The sequence below is a fragment of the Pezoporus flaviventris genome, unplaced genomic scaffold, assembly GCF_033815535.1.
Source record: "Pezoporus flaviventris isolate CSIRO_AGI_PZ_B2104156 unplaced genomic scaffold, CSIRO_AGI_Pfla_v1 ptg000003l, whole genome shotgun sequence".
Lineage (NCBI taxonomy): Eukaryota > Metazoa > Chordata > Aves > Psittaciformes > Psittacidae > Pezoporus > Pezoporus flaviventris.
The window spans coordinates 7,331,320-7,350,913 of record NW_026892551.1 but is presented as its reverse complement, the minus strand read 5'-3'; the positions used below and the strand labels follow the sequence as shown (position 1 = coordinate 7,350,913).

Below are 19,594 nucleotides of genomic sequence, written 5' to 3'. Positions count from 1 at the left end.
TGCAGCAAGCTCACTGCCCCTGGACTTCAAGAGAGCAGACTTTGGCCTCTTCAGGAACCTCCTTAGTAAGGTTCAATGGGATACAGCCCTAGAGGGCAGGGCGGCCCAAGACTGTTGGTTGATATTCAAGGATCACCTGCTACAAGCTCCGGAGTATTGCATCCCAACTAGAAGGAAGTGCAGCAGGAGGGCCAGGAGACCTCCTTGGATGGATAAGGAGCTCCTGAGGAAAATTCAAATGAAAAAAGAGGCTTATAATAAGTGGAAGCAAGGACAGGCAGCCTGGGAAGAATACAGAGATGTTGTCTGGGAAGCTTGGGACCAGGTTAGGAGAGCTAAGGCCCAGTTAGAATTAAACTTAGCTAGAGGTATTAAAGATAACAGGAAGGGATTCTACAAGTACATAGCAAATAAGAAACAGACTAGGGAGAATGTAGGCCCCCTCTGGAAGCTCTCAGGAGAACTGGCTACACAGGATTTGGAGAAGGCTGAGGCTCTGAATGACTTCTTTGCCTTGGTCTTCACTGGCAAAGGCTCTGACCACACCACCCAAGTCTTGGAAGGCAGATTCAGGGACTGTGAGAATGAAGACCTTGCGCTCACTGTAGGAGAGGAACTGGTTCGAGACCATCTTAAAAATCTGAATGTCCGCAAGTCCATGGGTCCTGATGAAATCCATCCACGGCTCCTGAAGGAGCTGGCAAATGAAGATGCGAAGCCGCTGGCCATCATATTTGAGAAATCATGGCAGTCAGGTGAAGTTCCCGATGACTGGAAAAAGGGAAATATAACCCCCATTTTCAAGAAGGGGAAAATGGATGACCCAGGGAATTACAGACCAGTCAGTGTCACCTCTGTGCCTGGCAAAATCTTGGAGCAGATTCTCCTGGAAGGCATGCTAAGGCACATCAAAATCAACAAGGTGCTTGGTGACAGCCAGCATGGCTTCACTAAGGGGAAATCCTGCCTGACCAATTTGGTGGCCTTCTATGATGGGGCTACAGAACTGATGGACAGGGGTAGAGCAGTTGATGTCATCTAGCTGGACTTGTGCAAAGCGTTTGACACTGTCCCACACAGCCTCCTTGTCTCTAAATTGGAGAGACAACAATTTGATGGATGGACCACTCAGTGCATAAAGAACTGGCTGGATGGCTGCACACAAAGAGTTGTGGTCAATGGCTCAGTGTCTGGCTGGAGACCAGTAACAAGTGGTGTCCCTCAGGGATCGGTGTTGGGACTGGTCTTGTTCAACATCTTCGTCGTTGACATGGACAGTGGGATTGAGTGCGCCCTCAGCAAGTTTGCCAATGACACCAAGCGGTGTGGTTTGGTTGATACCCTGGAGGGAAGGAATGCCATCCAGAGGGACCTCGACACGCATGTGAGGTGGGCTGATGCCAGCGTTATGAAATTTAACCATGCCAAGTGTAAGGTCCTACACCTGTGTTGGAGCAATCCCAGGCACAGCTACAGGTTGGGCAGAGAAGAGATTCAGAGCAGCCCTGCAGAGAAGGACTTAGGGGTGTTGGTCGATGAGAAAATGAACATGAGGCGGCTTCAGTGTGTGCCCGCAGCCCAGAAAGCCAACCGTATCCTGGGCTGCATCCAAAGGAGCGTGACCAGCAGGTCAAAGGAGGTGATCCTGCCCCTCTACTCTGCTCTTGTGAGACCTCACCTGGAGTATTGTGTGCAGTTCTGGCTTCCTCAACATAAAAAGGACATGGAACTGTTGGACCAAGGCCAGAGAAGGGCCACGAGGATGATCAGGGGACTGGAGCACCTCCCATATGAAGACAGGCTGAGGAGGTTGGGGCTGTTCAGCCTGGAGAAGGGAAGGCTGTGTGGAGACCTCATAGCAGCCTTCCAGTATCTGAAGGGGGCCTATAGGGATGCTGGGGAGGGACTCTTCATAAGAGACTGTAGTGATAGGACAAGGGGTAATGGGTTAAAACTTAAACAGGGGAAGTTCAGATTGGATATAAGAAGGAAATTCTTTCCTGTTAGGGTTGTGAAGCACTGGAATGGGTTGCCCAGGGAGGTTAGGAATGCTCCATCCCTGGCAGTGTTCAAGACCAGGTTGGACGAGGCCTTGGGTGATATGATTTAGTGTAAGGTGTCCCTGCCCATGGCAGGGGGGTTGGAACTAGATGATCTTAAGGTCCTTTCCAACCCTAACTATTCTATGATTCTATGTTAGGTTTTTGTCGTGGTTTAAACCCAGTCAGGTAACTTGTTCACTCACTCCCAGTGAGTGGTGCCGAGCTGACAACAATCAAGGTCCGTGTCCGTCTCCCCCCCCCCTGCACCGGGGCTCTCCCCTTCCCCGCTCCCGGACGAACGGGGAGGAGGATCGAGAGAGTGCAACTCCTACGGGTTGAGACAAGAACAGTCCAGCAACAAATCACCACCACTACTATCAGCTAAAACAATGATAAGGGAAAATAACAAGGGAAGAGAATACGATACCACCGGCCAAGAAAACGAGTTCCACCCGGAAGCCCCTGTCCTTCCGGGTAACTCCCAGTTACCCCCCACCCCGGGCATGACGTGCTGTGGTATGGAATACCTCCCTGGCTAGCCCGGGTCAGGCGCCCCGTCTCTGCTTCCCCACAGCCTCCCCTCCTCCCTGGCAGAGCATGAGCCTCACAGAGTCCTTGGTCAGGGTAAACATCACTTAGCAACAACCGACAACATCGGCTTCACCAACACTGTTCTCAAACCAGAAGTCAAAACACAGCACTGCACCAGCTAACACAAAGGAAAAAACATGACTGCTACTGCTGAACCCAGGACAGTTTTTTAGGGTCTTTCACTTTAGTTGAATGTCCTTGTGTACTAGTAGATAATTTAGCTTGCTCTCTGTTGTATGTTAGTAGTTTCAGACACTTGCAATTTCATTTTGGCAAGCTATCTTTCAACATTTGGAGTAAATGTCATACCTATCTGATCAGCTGTTTCTCAGAATATCCAAACCATTTCATTCCCTGATGGTGGATTAAATGAATTTTATTTTGGACTGGTAGACTTGTCTTTGCTCTCTCAATCCATCACTGTGTACAAATTCCTCTGCTCATTTTCATGTATTAGCAAACTAGTTGGACTCATTTACTGCATCCTCTCTGTTGTAGCTAAAACAGAATTAAGGGATTAAAAAACAAACCAAACCAAAACAAATAAAACAAAACATAGGGGAAAAAAGTTCCATCTAAAGTTTTCACTCCGTATAGTGTATTAATTGTACATTTTTCCAAGTGAGGTTTATTCTCCCACTAGCATTTATATTTTCCTAGTTACTGTCTTTCCAAGAAAAAATTCTGAGTATTCTGTCACCTTCTAAAAGATCATATCTTAACCACTCTATTGCTTATTTCAGTAGAAAGCAACAGCTTTTGATACTTGTTTCATAAGCTGCCTCAGCTGCTGTCTCTGTTTTTCAATTACACCATTGTGTCCAGGTGCAAAGCGCAGGTAAAACAAACACGATGTCAGTGAACAGATACACAATCTGTCCTATGAAACAAAGGCTTCAGTCTTCCACCATCAGTTTGAATGCATATTCTCAAATTCTGCCTTTTTAATTTAGTTCTTCTTAGGAAAACCAAACTCAATAATGATCTTGTTTCCAACACCCAAACACAGAGCAAAGCCAATGAAGACATTTCACTGTGATAAAAAGTAATAATTTGCTGGGGTTTTTCTGTAGATTTAAGATGTGGACTGGTATAAGATCAATTGATTCTTTTACTAATTACCTCTGCTTTGTTGGCACTATAAATTTTTTTTTGTGACTAAATTTACAATGTTAATTTTAGAACATGGTTTTGGGATTCTTTTTGGTGGTGAAATTTTTCAATTTATATGTATTGTTCTCTTCTTTTGTTAAAGTTGGTCAAAAGATTTAACCTTAAAGATGCACCCTAAGATGTGTTGGAGAAGGCCAAGTTTCATCTGGAAAGATGATTCCAGTGAGCAAAGTAAAAGGGAGGAAAACAGGGATGTAAACTGCAGCTAGTCAGTAAGGATAATCACCTAAGATGCAGAAGAGCCCCATTACAGTTCTTGATTTCTGGATTTTGAGTGAGTGAGCTGGAAAACATTATTCTGAGTTTGTCAGAGTCTGATTGGCATTAAGAGGTTCAAAAGGTTTTCTTCTTTGTGCCAAGGTGGAACAAAAACAGGATTCTGGAACCATGCAAATGACTGTGGAAGAGAACTGTCATCCCAGGTCAGCTGTCCCTGATTAGGGCTGCTTCCTGACAGCTTGTAAAGGAGGGGTTTAGCCAATAGCTGGATCTTCCCCCTGGGCTGCCAAGCATTTTCTCATGGAACGGGCTTCACAGTGGACTGATGTGACCCACGGCCATCAATTTAATATCAAATTCTAACTTCAGGTTAAAAAAAGTGACCCTACAACAGCAATGCAGACTAGTGAATATTTTTAGGAAAAAGGGGGAAGAAACTTCTTTGACTGACAAATGTCTTGATTGCTCAATGACTGCAGGTTGCTTTTGACAGAGAAAGAAGGGAAAAAACAGTGTTTGGATCCATCAGCTATTAATTGCAAGGTTCTGAGGGACATAAAAGGATGGAAAGTAAATCAAAATGGGTCAAGGTAGCCAAATAACCTAGTTTCAAACAAATGTAGGTTCATGCTATTCTGATTGCTATCAGACAGTGACTGCTGTTCAGAACTCTGTATGACTACCGGAAAGAGGCTTTTTTACCGTCTGGATTTATAAATATGAAGATCTAGCTACTTATTTCAAAACTAAACTTTGCTAAACCTGAAAATCAACAACATTTCTATACATACTCCCTCAGTAACTGTAACACAATGACCTATTTCACAGACATTTCCTAGACTGGTCAGACAATAAAGTGGCCAGTACTGTGCCATTGCTAATGGTATTTCACAATTTACCAGAGTTACTGGAGATGCAAAGTACTCATGGGCCTGAGTGTCTGAGCTACATTTGTCAGTTTGCTGCATTCACGGTACTCAGAGAATCTGAGATCTCAGCTTGTTTTATTTTTGTCCTTAATTCTTAATTCTGGAGGTCCTTAATGTATATTTCTAAGGTTAGATAAATCACAGAAACATAATGTTATAGAACCAGGGCAAATACACTCATATTTTATGTATTTGCTGTGTCCGTCTGTACAAATTTATCTGTTCAAAACACTAAACACAATGTAACCCAGGGGAAACAGATCTGACTGAACACTTTCTTGAAAGGTACAATTTCAATCTGTGTTCTCTCTTAAATGGTTTAGACAACGAGCACATTTATGAGAAATATATGTGCTCATACCATTTATGAGAAAACTTACTGCACTATATGTTTTGGCCTCATTCACTGTGCATAGTCAGCAACCTGTTTAATGGGGTATTAAAAAGAGAGAAAAATTGCATGGTACATGGTGATACAGCATCCACTGTATCAGCTTGCTGTGCAGGGCTGGGGAGTTTAGGTACTTCTACATGGGGACTGCCATTCAGCATACTGAGTGTGCATCTGTCTAGAACTAGGTAATTCAAAATACAGAGCTGAGGGATACATCATCCCTTCACTCCTGTGTTAAGAGTGACACTGAAGTAGCTCTGCCCACTTGGGATCCTGGGTCTGGAAACAGTTCTTTTAGGAAAATACTTTAGGGTCTGACTGAATGATCTTGGTTCAGTACTTCTTCCTACTAAACAGATTCAGACCCTGTGTTTTGCAGAAGAATCTGATGGTACTATTTGGTTGGAGGAAAGAGGAAGGAAAAGAAGACAAAAGGCTCAGCATCACAGAATCTCGAATTAATGCTCCATTCAAATCCACTTATAGACACCCATTCCAACCATTAAATTTTGGCTCACTAATTTGATGATGCATCTCAGTCACAAAATGCTACAAACCCTAAAACCCAAAATGGGTTGTTGTGCCCATGTGGTACAGTGCAGGGCTTTGAAGCGGTACTAGCTTAGATCCTGAGAACAGCACAGTTCTACACAGTTTTACCAGTGTCACTGTGCAGCCTCAGTGGTATGTTCTGCTGTAATCATTATAGAGTTTGTGCAAAACTAACACAGCAGCTTTGCTTTGTGTGCAAAGACAGCCTGTACAATGTCAACACCTGCTGTACAGTGTAGATGCGCTCAGTAACAAGAGGGATTGCTCAAATGAAATACCTTTGCATTGAAGTGCCTGATTCCAAGAAGAGTCTCAGCAACATATTAAAGGCTGCAATTTCAAGTGCAGATTCCCATGCAGTGGAATCATAGCAAAAATGAAACTATGAGAGAGGAAAACTTCATTGCTCATTTAATAACAAAATTTCCTGTCAAATATGAGTGAATATATTCTAATAGGAGATTCTGTTTCATGGTAGGTCCTGGCATTCTTACTGGCTTTGTAAACTAGACTTAGTGCTAGTTTTTCTAACATCTGGCAAAAATCTGAAGCTTCTAGTTCATTGACCATTGTATAGCAAGCAAAAGTTAACATCAGGTAAAATATGTAGATATACGCCTCAAAAACTCCGAAGTGAGTAATACCAGTCTCTCTCTTAGTGTCCCAGTCAGCTCTCCTCTGTATTTTGAAGTTGCCATAGTTTGCAGGAATAGGAAACGCTTACTTTGCAAGTGGAGAAAGAAAAATTACTATGGACACGTCATGTGAGCCCATTTTGCAAGTTTACTTCAGCTGGAAAAAAGGTCTCCCTGTTGGGTTACTCTCTCTCCTGGTTAGCTGTTTCAGGGGTTTTTTGATTTCAAACAAATAGACAGACAGCATCAAGAGGAAAGAAATCCCAGTTGGCTGACACAAGATAGGGTCTTTTGTGCATCCTGTTTTGCTTGGCAGAGGGAGTTTTAAATATTTAAGCAACTTTACACAACCATAAACCACTGTAATCTCAGGTCTACAGAATACATTTAGAGCTACAGTTTTCTGGGACCAATTTGAGAACAAAAGTTTACCTTTCTTCAGTCTGTATCATTACCACTGACAGCATCAGTACCCTTCTCCTTTACAGTGTAAATCTACAGCTTTGTTGATATTAATGGCTCTCCCCAGAACACTGTTAACCTGTAGGGAGAATCAGATTCTGGATAGCTACAGTAATAAAACTTGCAAGGCAATGGAGAGTTTAATTACCTCTTCAGATTCCTTCTGCCTTCTAGAATGCAAATCGAATGATTCATTGGCACATGGTATGCCAGGTAAGGTCTGCTGTAAGAGGGCAGACAACAGCACTCTATGGTCAGCCTGGTAACCAGCAACTTGTCCACATGCTAGTTCATATTATTTAAGGGGATTCAGATGTTACAGATTTGTTTTTTGTTAGGTACACAGAGATAAATGATGGGCAGTAAGAAGTGTATGTTTTCTTAATTACACTGTGAATTTTCTTTCTAATGGTATCCTGCCAGTAGATGCCATACAAAGCTGATGACATGTGATCCAAGATGAGGCACAGATGCACTTTTATAGAACAGTGGTACATGTGTAACACTACATATATAGAACACATGCATTTGATTTTGTAAATGCTGTACTGCCAGAGGCAATCACTATTTATTTTAACTTTACAGAGTCGGAGAAGTTCTGTCTATGTTGAAGGATTATGGCATTTCCATTCCCAATGAAACTGTAATTAATGTGCTAGATCCTATATGCAAGTTTGCAAGCACTATTGTATAGGCATTCATACTACTACTGAGACTGCCTTTTCACTCAGCAAAGCTACCCACTGCATTCTCCACCATCCATAAATCTATGTCTTTTCAGTGCAAGTCTAGACAGCAAATCTAGGCATAGAACTGGATTCATTTAGTAGATTCCTCTTGTGCTCTCCCAGCAGATAATTTCGTTTAAGAACATGAGTTAGTCTACTTCAAATTGTTCAAATGTTGTCCCAAAAGAAAACAGGAATATAAACAGGAATATACTGAGAATTGTTGTTTCCTTCCAGTTTGCTTCTTCTCAACAATAAACAAGAGGCATCAAAGGACCCCTCCTGACCAACATCAAAAGCCTAAATTTTTACTAAAGACAACCGAAAATTAAATCAGTTTCCAATTGTGGTCAGTGGGAAAAACTCCTTTTAAAACATTTAATAAGTTTTCTCTACTTTTAAAAAGCCAAACATTTTGCACTATAGCAAAGGCTTTAATTCAGTGCTGCAGTAGTCTTCATTCATCTTAAAAGGAAAAAAAAAAAAAAATAACCACAGCAAAGAAAAAGAAAGAGAAAATCCTTCACAGACCTGAGACTGTGGCCTCTGGTCTCTGCTTTTTTCTGGATTCATTTTCAGATAACGCAAAAAATTATTTCCTGGCTAACAGCAGTCAAGAAGAAAACATAAATAAGTATCAAGTATAGGGCAAGTTAAGAATGTTTCCTATGGTAACCTGCATGTCAGCATAGGACAAATGACCCCCCCAAAAAAAAAAATAAAAGGGGAGAGGGTGAGGGACAGAATTAAGAAAAGTCTGGTCTTTAAATACAGAGTGCCAAAGAACTCTGCGAATTAGATATGAACCCTGCATGTTTCAGTAAGTGCAGTAACTGTCCGTTCTCCAGATAGTAAAACACCTGATAACTGATGCTTGCAGGACTATTTTTAGCAGAAAAAGAAGACCATGGTAGGAGCCAACCAGGAGGATTTTTAGCTAGGAATATTCTTTGCTTGCAGTAATACAGATTTGTTTGCTACTGCATCAGACTCAAAAGGGAGTAGAGGGATTGAGGAAGTACGCCCTATTTCCAGGCATCCACTAGTGGGACAATGTGTTATTCATGGCATTCCTGTCTAGGTTCCTAGACTCCCTAAGGACCCATTAGCTCTCCACACCACCACTGATTTTTCACATGCTCCCAGATATATGGTCCACAGGCCACCAGATCCACCAAAGAGGTAGGTACAAGCGAGGACTCAAATCCCGCTGCAAGGAGCTGCTGAATGGACAACCTCTGCTCTCACCCTGGCCCTTAAGAGGTCTATCCCAAACCCTAAAGGGTTAATAAACAAGTAGGCTGCTAGCACTCTGCATTACTAAAATCTTTGGAACACAGTGTGGGAAGCATGGGAGCTTCCTGTCTTTCTCTTGTCGCCATGGTAGGGCCTGTTGGCCCTGGGGTACTGTGAAACCCCTCAGGTTCCTGGAGGTGGGTCAGTAGCTGGAGCCCACACCTCTATCCTGCACCAGAAACAGAGCAGTGCAGAGGGCTTGTCTCTAAAACACAGGCTCAGACCCTTGGCAACACTCCCTCACTTAAGCCATTGGGCCTGGTAACGGAAGGAGATGGGATTACAGGCAAAATAAACAAACGAGTGTTATAGTTGTATAACAGAAACAATAAAAGACTGAAATTATTAAATCTGAAGTTGAGAGTGAGTGGAACAGCAGACTCAGGCAGGCTGCAGGGAAAGCCAGCATGCTTTCATGGATCTGTAAGAGCCTCCTGTACCCAAACAAGCAAGGGTTACCAGCCCCAGAACCACCTGCAAGGTGTCTGGAAGGTCGCACCTCAGCCAGCAAGCTTGCTAGAACAGAAGGCAAGGTAACATGAAACAACGTAATTTGGGAAAAAATAAACCCACTTCTGCATCTTTTATAAGAATTCGCTATGTTACTGTGTGCAGCAGCAGTCCAGTGCTGCAGTGATTGAGAGTCATTGCCTGGGAATAGCATTGGTAACTAGTAGGACTGTTGATAGAAGGGGTAGTGTCTTTTAGAGACAAAAGAAACCTAACAGTATTTCCCAGCCAGATGTTTAAGAAGCATGTTGTGAGCTTTCAAGACACGTCATCTGATACTAGAAATGACTGTATGACTTCTGGACTTCATGAGGTTTCTGGATGTGAAAGTCAGCCCATGTGGTTCTACCTCTTGAACCCATATGCAGGTAGCAGCTGTATGGCAATGATGTTGACTATGGCATAGCAGTGCTTTCACAGTCAGAGTTGCTGTTACTAGTGTTGAACCAGAAACTGTTCTCTGCTGGTAAGCTTTGAACAATCTGCAGGCCCTTCAGTGTGACCTGTTTCTTTTCAGACCTGCAAGTATTTACAGAAAATGTACCTGACTTGGGAGGAGAGAGTAGTAAACAGTTCCTCTATGACATAAACTGTGAAGAAACTATATTCATAAAGTATTGCAGCTACAGTTCCAAACTGTTGTTGAATAGAGTAATGCTGCTCTTGAAAAGAAGGTAGCCTATAGCTATGCAGCCTTGTGTATTTGCACCTAGTTGTGCAGACAAAGCCAGAAGCTTTCTTCTTTGCTAGCAGCTGTTACTGCAACCTCAGCTTTTGAGCAATAACTGCTATACTGACATCTTCCTATAACACTGAAATCCAAATTTTCATGAAACATTTTCTTTAAGTGATGGTTGCACAAGGGGGTGGAAAAAAGATGAAAAGATAGGTAAACTGAGGTATAAAACCACAAAGTGGCACACCCACAATCCACCATCAAGCACATAGCAAAACTAGAAACAGAATAAATATTTGTGGAATACTACTGTAGCACTCTGCTGGTTAGAGAGTCAGTCTCCTTCGCAAACAGGCATGGTTAGCCTGCAGCTACCGCTTGGTTTTAACTCCTCCTTCTGATAGGTCATGAGGAGGAGTGACTTGGGTTGTGCCAAGACCTTAAATGGGAGACTGGTGTAAATGGCAGATAGCCAGCAGTGGGGAGACATCTGGGATAAGACAAGGCGCTAAGGTGTGTAGTACATAGTTATGAAACTATTCTACCTTTGTTTTCTGTGTAACGTTATATTTTTAAGAACCATGCCTGCCTGAGGAGACAGTAGTTGTTTTGTTCTCTGAATTGCTGTAGCCTGAGGGTGTCAAAGTCATTTAGCACAGAGGGTTGAATTCCATGTTAAATTATGGTTCGTGGGTCACAGTATAAATATACGAGTTGCATACTTTCCAGCACAAGAGTATCCCAGTGATGTCAGTGGAAGTTCAAGAGAGATTGGCATCATTCAGCTGAACAATTTGCTCCCTTTTAAGATCACAGCTGTCAACCTCCATATTTCCCTCTTTCCACCAACTCCTAATTCCAGTTCCTTGAGTGATGCACTTCTGCCTCTTCCCCACTGCTTGCTGAAAACAACCAGTGGTGTTGTTTTCTGCACCAGTGGTGGTTTTTCTACACCTGTGGTGTTTTTTCTGCACCAGTGGTGCAGAAATGTGTTCAGGGAGATTCATCAGCCTGGGAGCATTTCAGGCTGCAGGTGGACATGGGTATGTATCTCCTACCAGCTATGCAGAGTCACACTGGGAAGCTTTTCTCTGCAACCAGCAAGTCTGAAAAATGGAAGCAAGATTTTATATCTTGTGTCCCTGGCCTACAGGCTATTTTTACATCTCCATAATGCAGTATGAACGGAAACAAACCCAGTAGCTGGATGTTTTTCTTCCTCTAGCCCTAGATCTGTCTGAACCAAGGACACATACATGGAAGAAAAATATTTCCACAAGCACCTGTTTCCTTGTAGATTTGTGCCTTATGGTGGCCTCACTTCGCTATGTAAGAAGATTCAGTCTTTCCCAACTCTTTTCTGACTGAAACTTTCCCAAGTCTCTCCCAGGTGGACCCTCTGGTGCAACAGATCATACTCAGCCTCAGCCTTTATCACTCTGGTTGCATATTTCCATAAAATTGTAAGATAATTATTTTGAGTCCTTTCCCCTACTTTGTTTGAAAGTCATTCAATGTATGTAACGGAAGACAGTTGGTTTGTTTGGAAGAGAAACAGGAATGAGAGCAGAAAGGAAGGAAACAAAAAGAAGGATGTAAAAGTCTGTGACATGACTAGTGACTGTGGTGTTCTTAAGACATTGTAAACACTAACGTCAAGGTTGGCTGCTGCTCCCCAGCACAGAGTTGCCTTGCACATAAAAGAATGGCTGACTTTCCACATGGGGATATGTACCTTCATAAATCTCCATCTATTCATGTCCTTAAATCTCAGCTTCAGCCCCCTTGTCTTGTCTGCTCATCCCATCCCCTCCTCCCTTTCCTCATGTGGGATGCGGATGTTGTGAGAAGATGTTGATATTGGAACATCGATTTTATTTTATTTTTTTTTTCTCCCTAACAAATGAGCAGGAGATTGCTTTTAAAGGTATTAAGTGGACACAGGTGGGACTGTAAACTTAAGTGCCTCCACATGGAACATCTGCTGCATGTTCTCCAGTTCCTGTTATCTTTATAGCAGAACTTGATCTTTTAACCCCTTCACAACTGCCCCCCCTCTGTATTTGTGTGGAGAAGATGTGCAATGGCTTTTCTTTGATGTTTGGAGAAGTTACAATGGATCTCTGTGATTTGACTGGCATATGGCATAGTGCTTTGAGCTGCAGTGTGGTTAGCAATTTGCACAGGTGGGTGGGGGAGGAAGACAAGTGTTGTCCAGGTGTTCCCGGTCTTGCTACAGATAAGAGGATTCCAGACGTACCGCAATACATCGAATATCCCCGTTCTCCCTCCTGCACTCCCCCCGCCCCAGGAAATGTCTATCTTGGGGAAAGTGCATACTTGTGGGGATATTCCAAGATAGCTAATAGAATTTTAGCCATTTGGGGTTTAAAAGAAATTATTTCTAAATGCTTGTTCTGGACCCAAAAGAAGTGATTTTTTCCTTTCACCTTCCAAATCCATTCTTCTTTTTCCTTCTTCTTCTAAGCCTTCTTGCTTTCAAATTTAGGTACAAAATAGAAAGCTGCCCCATGTTAGTGTATATTTAACCTCTTCACTGCTGCCTCTTACTCCTCCACAGCATTTGTGCAACAGGGCTGTGTGGCATTTTCCTTTGAAGTACTAGTGAAGTCAGAGTGGATCCTTGTGATGGAGCTGCAAGCTGGCTGCCAGGTGAAGCATTCTCATATCTTTTCTATGTGCTCATAGTGAAATGAAAAGGAAAAATTGGCTGAAGTTCCATGTAGTTCCAAACTGATTTTAATGTAGAATGAGATTGAAAGCTGTAGACTCAGAATGAAGTTTAACACCAGTTGCTGAGGGTACCTAAATCCTAAAACTGTTGATGCCATGTGCACAAGTTCATTCCCAGCTGGAGACAATATGACATAGAATAAGGAAAAGCTGTATTGGTTGAAATGAAAGTTTCTTTTAAAGCTTGTAGTTAGTATGGTATGGGAGGCCACCCAACAAGGCAACCTTGTGTAGACAAGGCCCAATGTCGAGCCAAGGGAACAACCATAAGCAGACCTAGTTCTCGACTATCTGCATGTATGCTAAGTGCATGTAAAACGTTACTGTCCTGATTAGCAGTCTTCTACCCAGTTGTGCAGTTGTTCATACTGAAACAACTGGACAAGGAAGTGAACAATCAGGACCAAACAAAGATTTCCAAACAAACTGAGAAACACCTCAATTGTCTTTGAAAACCCATGTCAGTGCCCCCTGTTCTTCTCTTCCTTTGCCAGGAATTAGGATCGTGTGTTGCTCTGTTTTAGTATACCTGATTTTGTGGGAAGCATATGTCTCGTTCTTGTAGTTTTTAGGAATGGAATTGCTTTCTAAGATAGGGATTGGAAAAGTATTAAGTGCATGCAGATCTTGTAAAATGTCTCTTGGCCTATATGTTCCTGCTGTATGTGACTTGAACAAGAGTAGGTGAAAATTCCTTAAAACAGTAGTGGTTTTGGCATTTTAGCTATGCAAATTTGAATTGATGTGCCAGTTTCCCTCACAATCTGATGATGACCTTTTCCAACAGGGTGGTTTCAACAAAAGCTATGGAATAAAAATCCATGTTTGCATTTTTAAGACTATTGCTACTTTTATGAAAGGTGTTGGGACAGGACCAAGGTCTGATATTAAAACAGTCTACTCCATCCTATCTTCTCACAGCTCCTGAACTGCTGTTACATCTTTTTAACCACATCCTGAGCATCTTGGCATACTTTGCATTGGTGCTTGGGATGGGAAAGAGTCTTTTCCTGAATGCTGTCTTTGCTTTGGATTCATTCCACTTCTGTTTCAGGCTTATTCTCTTGTGCCATTTCCCTTGTTTCTTTTGTCTTTCAGCTTAGTAAAACACCATCTAAGAACACCCCACCCCAGCTGTTTAAGAAAGTGCTGTTTCCTCTTAGAGAAAAATGAACATGCGAACAACTAAATATCCTTAAACCAAGATGACTTATGCAAACTATCACGCCGCTCAGTATGTATTCCATCGCTTCTCTCCATCCTATTGTCCAACTTGTTTACTTAGATCACAGCCCTCTTTTGGATAATAAATCTCTTGCTATGCCCGTGCTTACCCGCAAAAGCATGTCGTGGTACTCTTCATGTCCTCACAATGTCCATGCCTGATGTTTCTTAAGCAGTCCTAGTTTTCACCTGGAGCATGTGATTGGGCTGGGGTCCACTGGGGAGCAAAGACACTTGCCAAGCCCTGCTCCCAGGGTAGGGACTTGGAAACAGTCATGGGCTCTGCAGCCTAGATGTCTCCTCTGCTCCTCTTTGTGCCCAGAACAATGGCATTTTTCTTCAATGTTCTCACTGGCCCCTTGGCAATCTTGTCATTTAAAGAAATAATTCTCTAAGAACATAGGCCTGGCTATCATTCACAGGATAAGCACTTTTCAGGAACCCTTTGGATTTTTAACAGCTACCTCTGTACTTTTAGTTTGGTACTAGGAAAAATAATAATAATTACTTAAACAACTGCCATTTCTGGGGTAATAAATGGGACCATGTTTCCAGAAGTGTATTTAAACATGAAGAAATTATCGTGGCTGTCATGAGAGACAGCATGCCCAGGGAGAGTTAATTCAGCATCATTTTGAGTGATATTCTTGTAATGAAACAAGTCTTAGTGGGAAGTAAAGAAGTATCTCCCTTACTGTAAACCCTGTGCGAGGTAGTAAAGCCCCCTGTTTTCTGTGGTAAATGCCTTAGGTCAAAAAAGGCTTAGTATGAACAGGGAGGCATAATTTTTGTTCTTCTCCTGTCCTGGATCCTGGCACTTTTAGCTGTAACAGAATTTCTAAGCCAACCCATAATTTTTGGATTACTTTAAAACCCATCACAGCACTTTTCTTAAAGCACTTTATTTTGAATAGGAATAGCTTCATGAAAAGGACTCTGATATGGGCTGAAACTAAATCAGTTTCAAGGAAATGCAGCTGGAAGCACGCTAATCTAAAAGCTTCCCAGGCAAAGCAGCACAGGCATCTATTCTGTGGGGTGTCTCCGCCCCCAACTAAAGTGCATCAGGGCTTTCTGAGATCCATTAACCCTTGCACTGCAGCGGTGCTTCACCAGCAATATTAAAAGCAGGAAAACAATAAAGCATGTTTTCTTTCAATACCGTCTCTGTACAACATGCAATTTTCAGCTAGTCAGTGGGTACAGGATGGAGGGGTTTATTTCGGTTTTCCCTGACTTTATGCATTGAACTGTAATACCAGTTCAATTCCTGGGATGCAAATTGGGGTTGTTTCTGTCATAGGCAATTCCTCTCATCCCAGAGATGAGACAGTTCATGTTATGTTCTATAACACTTCTCATTCCCACCTGCTCTGCATGCAGGGTGCTTGTTTGTGCAAGCCTGCAGCCAAGACTCACGTGTGTCAGATCAAGCTGTGACTGAAATTTTAAGGAGTATTTTAGCTGTTTACTAAAGGATTAGAAAAACTGTAAGTGACACAGTGTAAGTTCTAACTGGGAGCAAAGCCAACTAATGGTGTAAGGACTGGGAGAAGGGGAAATTCCAGTAAGTCTAGAGAGTAGGTCGCCCTTCCCTTTACATAGAAACCCCTTTTTTTTAAAAAAAGGAGGCAAAGGAGGTGATCTGTGTATATAAATCTGGGCCTAACCAGCTTATGGAGTGGCAGGGATTTGTTTTGCTTTTCCTATGTGTTTGTCATATCTGATTTTTATACCCAAATTTTCTACTCTCTCTTTTTACCACCTTACACAGTTACAACCTATGTAGCAATCAAGTCTACTGCTCTTCATGGACTTTCAGGATCCAAGCTATTGCGTTTTCTATACAGAAGATAGATCACAGTTTCTTGTTGCTCTCTTGAATGTTAAGGCTTTAAGACTGCAGGATATAATTGCCACAGCTAAGGCAATCCCTGTATCATATGTCTATTCCCACCATAATTTTTCATCCCTACAGCAATGATCATTTAATGGGACAGGTAAGCCTCCACTGCTTCGGTTCATAGCCTTCTATATTAACATTAACCAGTGCTCCTGGAGAGTTACGGTGTTGCTCACTGAGCAGTGTCTGCCAAGAACAATGGTTTGGGGCATGGTGGTGGGACAGGCAGTTGGAGATGCCCAGTAATTCAGCTGCCCCAGTAAAAGCCACCTACAACAAGGACAGTGAGCTTTCAGACACCACCATAGTCCTAGCAGCTAAGACAGTGTTGGCAAAGTACCTTTTATCTGCAGCCCCCTGAAAGTGCACTGCTTTTACCACTAGAAGTCACAGTTTACACTAATGAGCTCACTAAAGTCAATCATTGGAATGATTCAAAACTATTTTAAAGCCACTAAAGTCTGTGTTGCCCTAGGGACAGTAAAAGTAGAGAAAACCATAGCTGACCAGGTGATCTCATGCTCTGTCGGGTGATGCACTTACATTTACCTCCAGAAGTGTTTGCTTTTTATTTGACTTTTAGGCAGCAGGGATAAGCCCATGTTCAGGACTGAACATCTATGTGCTAATGGACTTTTCCACACAGTGTTATAATTAATAGTCATGCCAAAGATGGTAGTGATGAGGACAAGTTTGACTTTAAAAACTGCAGCAGCTACATGAGCTGTTTGGAATCTCCTCTTACATATTTTCACTTACATGTCTACATAGAAAACTATATTTATAAATACAGAAAGAGATTCACTAACATGATATATGCACATAAACAACAGCATACTTCAAACACCAGCATGTCTGATTTTCTATATTATAATGGGGTTTATGTTTTCATTGCATTCTAAAATAGTCTGCCTCTATTAGATTTGCAAATGTTTTTCACAAGTTTACATAGAGTCATGTGGAGTTTAAAAGAAGATGTGTGCATAATTAGTACATTGTGAATGCTCTAGTAAATAAGAACCATGTTAGGCTTGAGAAACAAAAAGAGGAAAAATAAATTTTGTTATTGATACCCATCATGAACTCTTGCTGTTTAGCCAGAGGCAGAAAATTAATTTATTTGATGTATGAATGGTTTTCCTGCACTCTAATGGCAAGGTCACATTCTCTTATCATTGAGAAAATTAAAGTCCAACCTAGAAATGACACTACAGGTACACTGCCATCAGAAGAATAACCCTGCTCTCCTTCCCCAAAAAGCCTTGTATTTGCACTGATGGTTGTGTGGATGTGGGGTCATGTCCCTTGAGAAGCTGCTGGGGAGGGAGCAGAAGCTCGTAAAGAGGGGAGCGTAGCTCAGCCCTGCCAACAGCACCCCATGATTCCATTGATGTTAACCCAGTGTTGAAACCACACCTTAGCTCCCAGCCTCATTGTGGCCATTTTGAAACTTTTTCTTCAGTTCCCCTGTGTCTTAATTGTTTGTGTTTTTACATAAATTTTGGCAGGAAAGTCTGTTCCTCTTCCTTTACCAAAGTTGCTATATTTGCCCTCTGCATTGCTTAGATGTGGCTAGAAGAAGTATCCAAGTATCTCCTGTGAAGAAGCCAGCCTTTGAACTGTGTTTTGCTAAGCTTGGCTCAGCCCAGATGCTCCCTCAAGAGCAAGCACTGTGGCTTTAAGGCTATCGTCCCAGACCCACATCACACCCACATATTTGTCCTCTCTTTGCACAGCCAGTGCCAAGCGGTGACATCTACTATAGTCTCTGGGACACGCTGGTCTCTGCTGCTGAGGAAAAAGGGGGCAAGGGGGAGGGAGACAGCTCGGAGAGAGCACAAATCTCGCTGTGTTCCAGGAGGATGGGTTCCTCGCACCAGTTCTGCGATGCTTTATTTATTGCTGCTCTGCTGATATGAAGGCCATCTCCCTTGTCCCTCGGCGGCCTGCCCAGGCTCAGCCTCCCTGCCAGCTGCCCCATTAATCACACAGGGCTGTTAAGGAGTGCACACAGAGTGGGAGTCCTGCCCACCAGTGGCCTTTAGCTGTCTCCAGTTCAATGAAATTACCTTGTGTGAAGACTTGTTTTATGAGAGATTGGTTTATTTGTAACTAAACTACTTCCTCCGTTATTTGATAAACTCAAATATTTGCTACTGATAGTCAGAGAGTGTCACATTTATTATCCCGTTTCAGGCATTGCTTCACTCCTTTGCATTAGGTTTCTTTAACCCATTTGAGGACAGCAGAAAAAAGGCTGGAAAAGTCTTATTCCTCTTTCTCATGCTTTAAAAAGAATTGGGGTTTATCCTGTAAGGGACGTTACTTGATTAAATTAAATTCACTAAGTTTTGTATGTTTAACGCAATATTCATCAGGGCTGACTCACGGTATTTGTTAGAAAACAAAAATAAAAGTGAGTAATGCTTTTTTCTTCCTTCATATACTGTAATATTTCAAGGCTTAAACAAATGGCAGCATGTGAACATGAAACATCATGGTTTCAAGGATGGGGCGCATATATCATTACAAAGTCCTGTTTGCTGTCTTGCTCATGGTAGCTACGTCACCTGTGATCCATTCCTGCCTCAGTGTGTGGTTTATTAATGATGTCTGAAAGCCATACTGGTTTAGCTTTTTAAAGACATCTGATGTCTTTGGAAATATAAAAATCCCTACAGCTTCAAGATGTAAATAATACTTTTATAGTAACCTGCTTCCACACACTCTCAAATTTTCCCCAGGTTTGATTTTGGTTTGGTATGGTTGGTTTTGTTTGGTTGGGGTTTTTTTGTTGAACTGTGGAGTTCAAAGGGTTATTATTAACTATTTGCTTCTGAGGACTCCAGCAGTAAATCTCAGTCCAAATATAAAAAGGTCCCTGCATATGTTAGGAAGAACAAAAGTGTTTAACTGTATTAGAGTGATTCTTGGGAACCACATTCTAGCTGCTCTGGCTCCGCAGTACTTCTCACAAAACTTTCTTGGGCATTTGATGTTCCAGTAGTGTATATGCTGTAAGCAGTGCTGCGTTGCCTAACCTGAGCATTTCATCTGCTATCTGCCAACACCACAGGTTTCTACATCACTATCACCCAGAAGGTATGCTTAAATGAGGACAGGACAGGGAAATGAAGAAACAACCACTCTTTGTCTAATGGAAAGGAATAGGAGCTCAGGGTCTGGGGTTTTGGGGTGGAAAGGGTCTCCAATCCCATTTGGTTTCATAGCATCCCAGCTTCAAAACCCTGAGATACTTGAGGCCATAGGGAAAATCTGTCAGAGAAAGCCCGTGCCTGCTGCAGCTGGGTAATGTAGTCATATTTCAGAGAATGGTCATTATTGATTATTAGAGAATGGTAATTTTTCTTATTGATTATTAGAGAATGGGGATGGTGTTGTTCCAGGACTGCTCATACATTTTGCACAGAGAGTCTTCAAGGCATTTCGTGCTGGAGCCAGCAGGCTTTGGGGAAGGGCTTTGGGCTGGGAAAACAGCATTGTGT

The 19,594-nt window shown here is 42.3% G+C and overlaps 1 long non-coding RNA gene across 1 annotated transcript; it reads left to right on the top strand.

Annotated features, from left to right (window-relative positions):
* Positions 1-10,601: 10,601 nt before the first annotated feature.
* Positions 10,602-14,181, top strand: LOC133265030 (uncharacterized). Its single transcript, XR_009741845.1, has 3 exons — positions 10,602-10,720; positions 12,789-12,880; positions 14,060-14,181. It is a non-coding gene; the product is annotated as an uncharacterized LOC133265030 (long non-coding RNA).
* Positions 14,182-19,594: the final 5,413 nt, after the last annotated feature.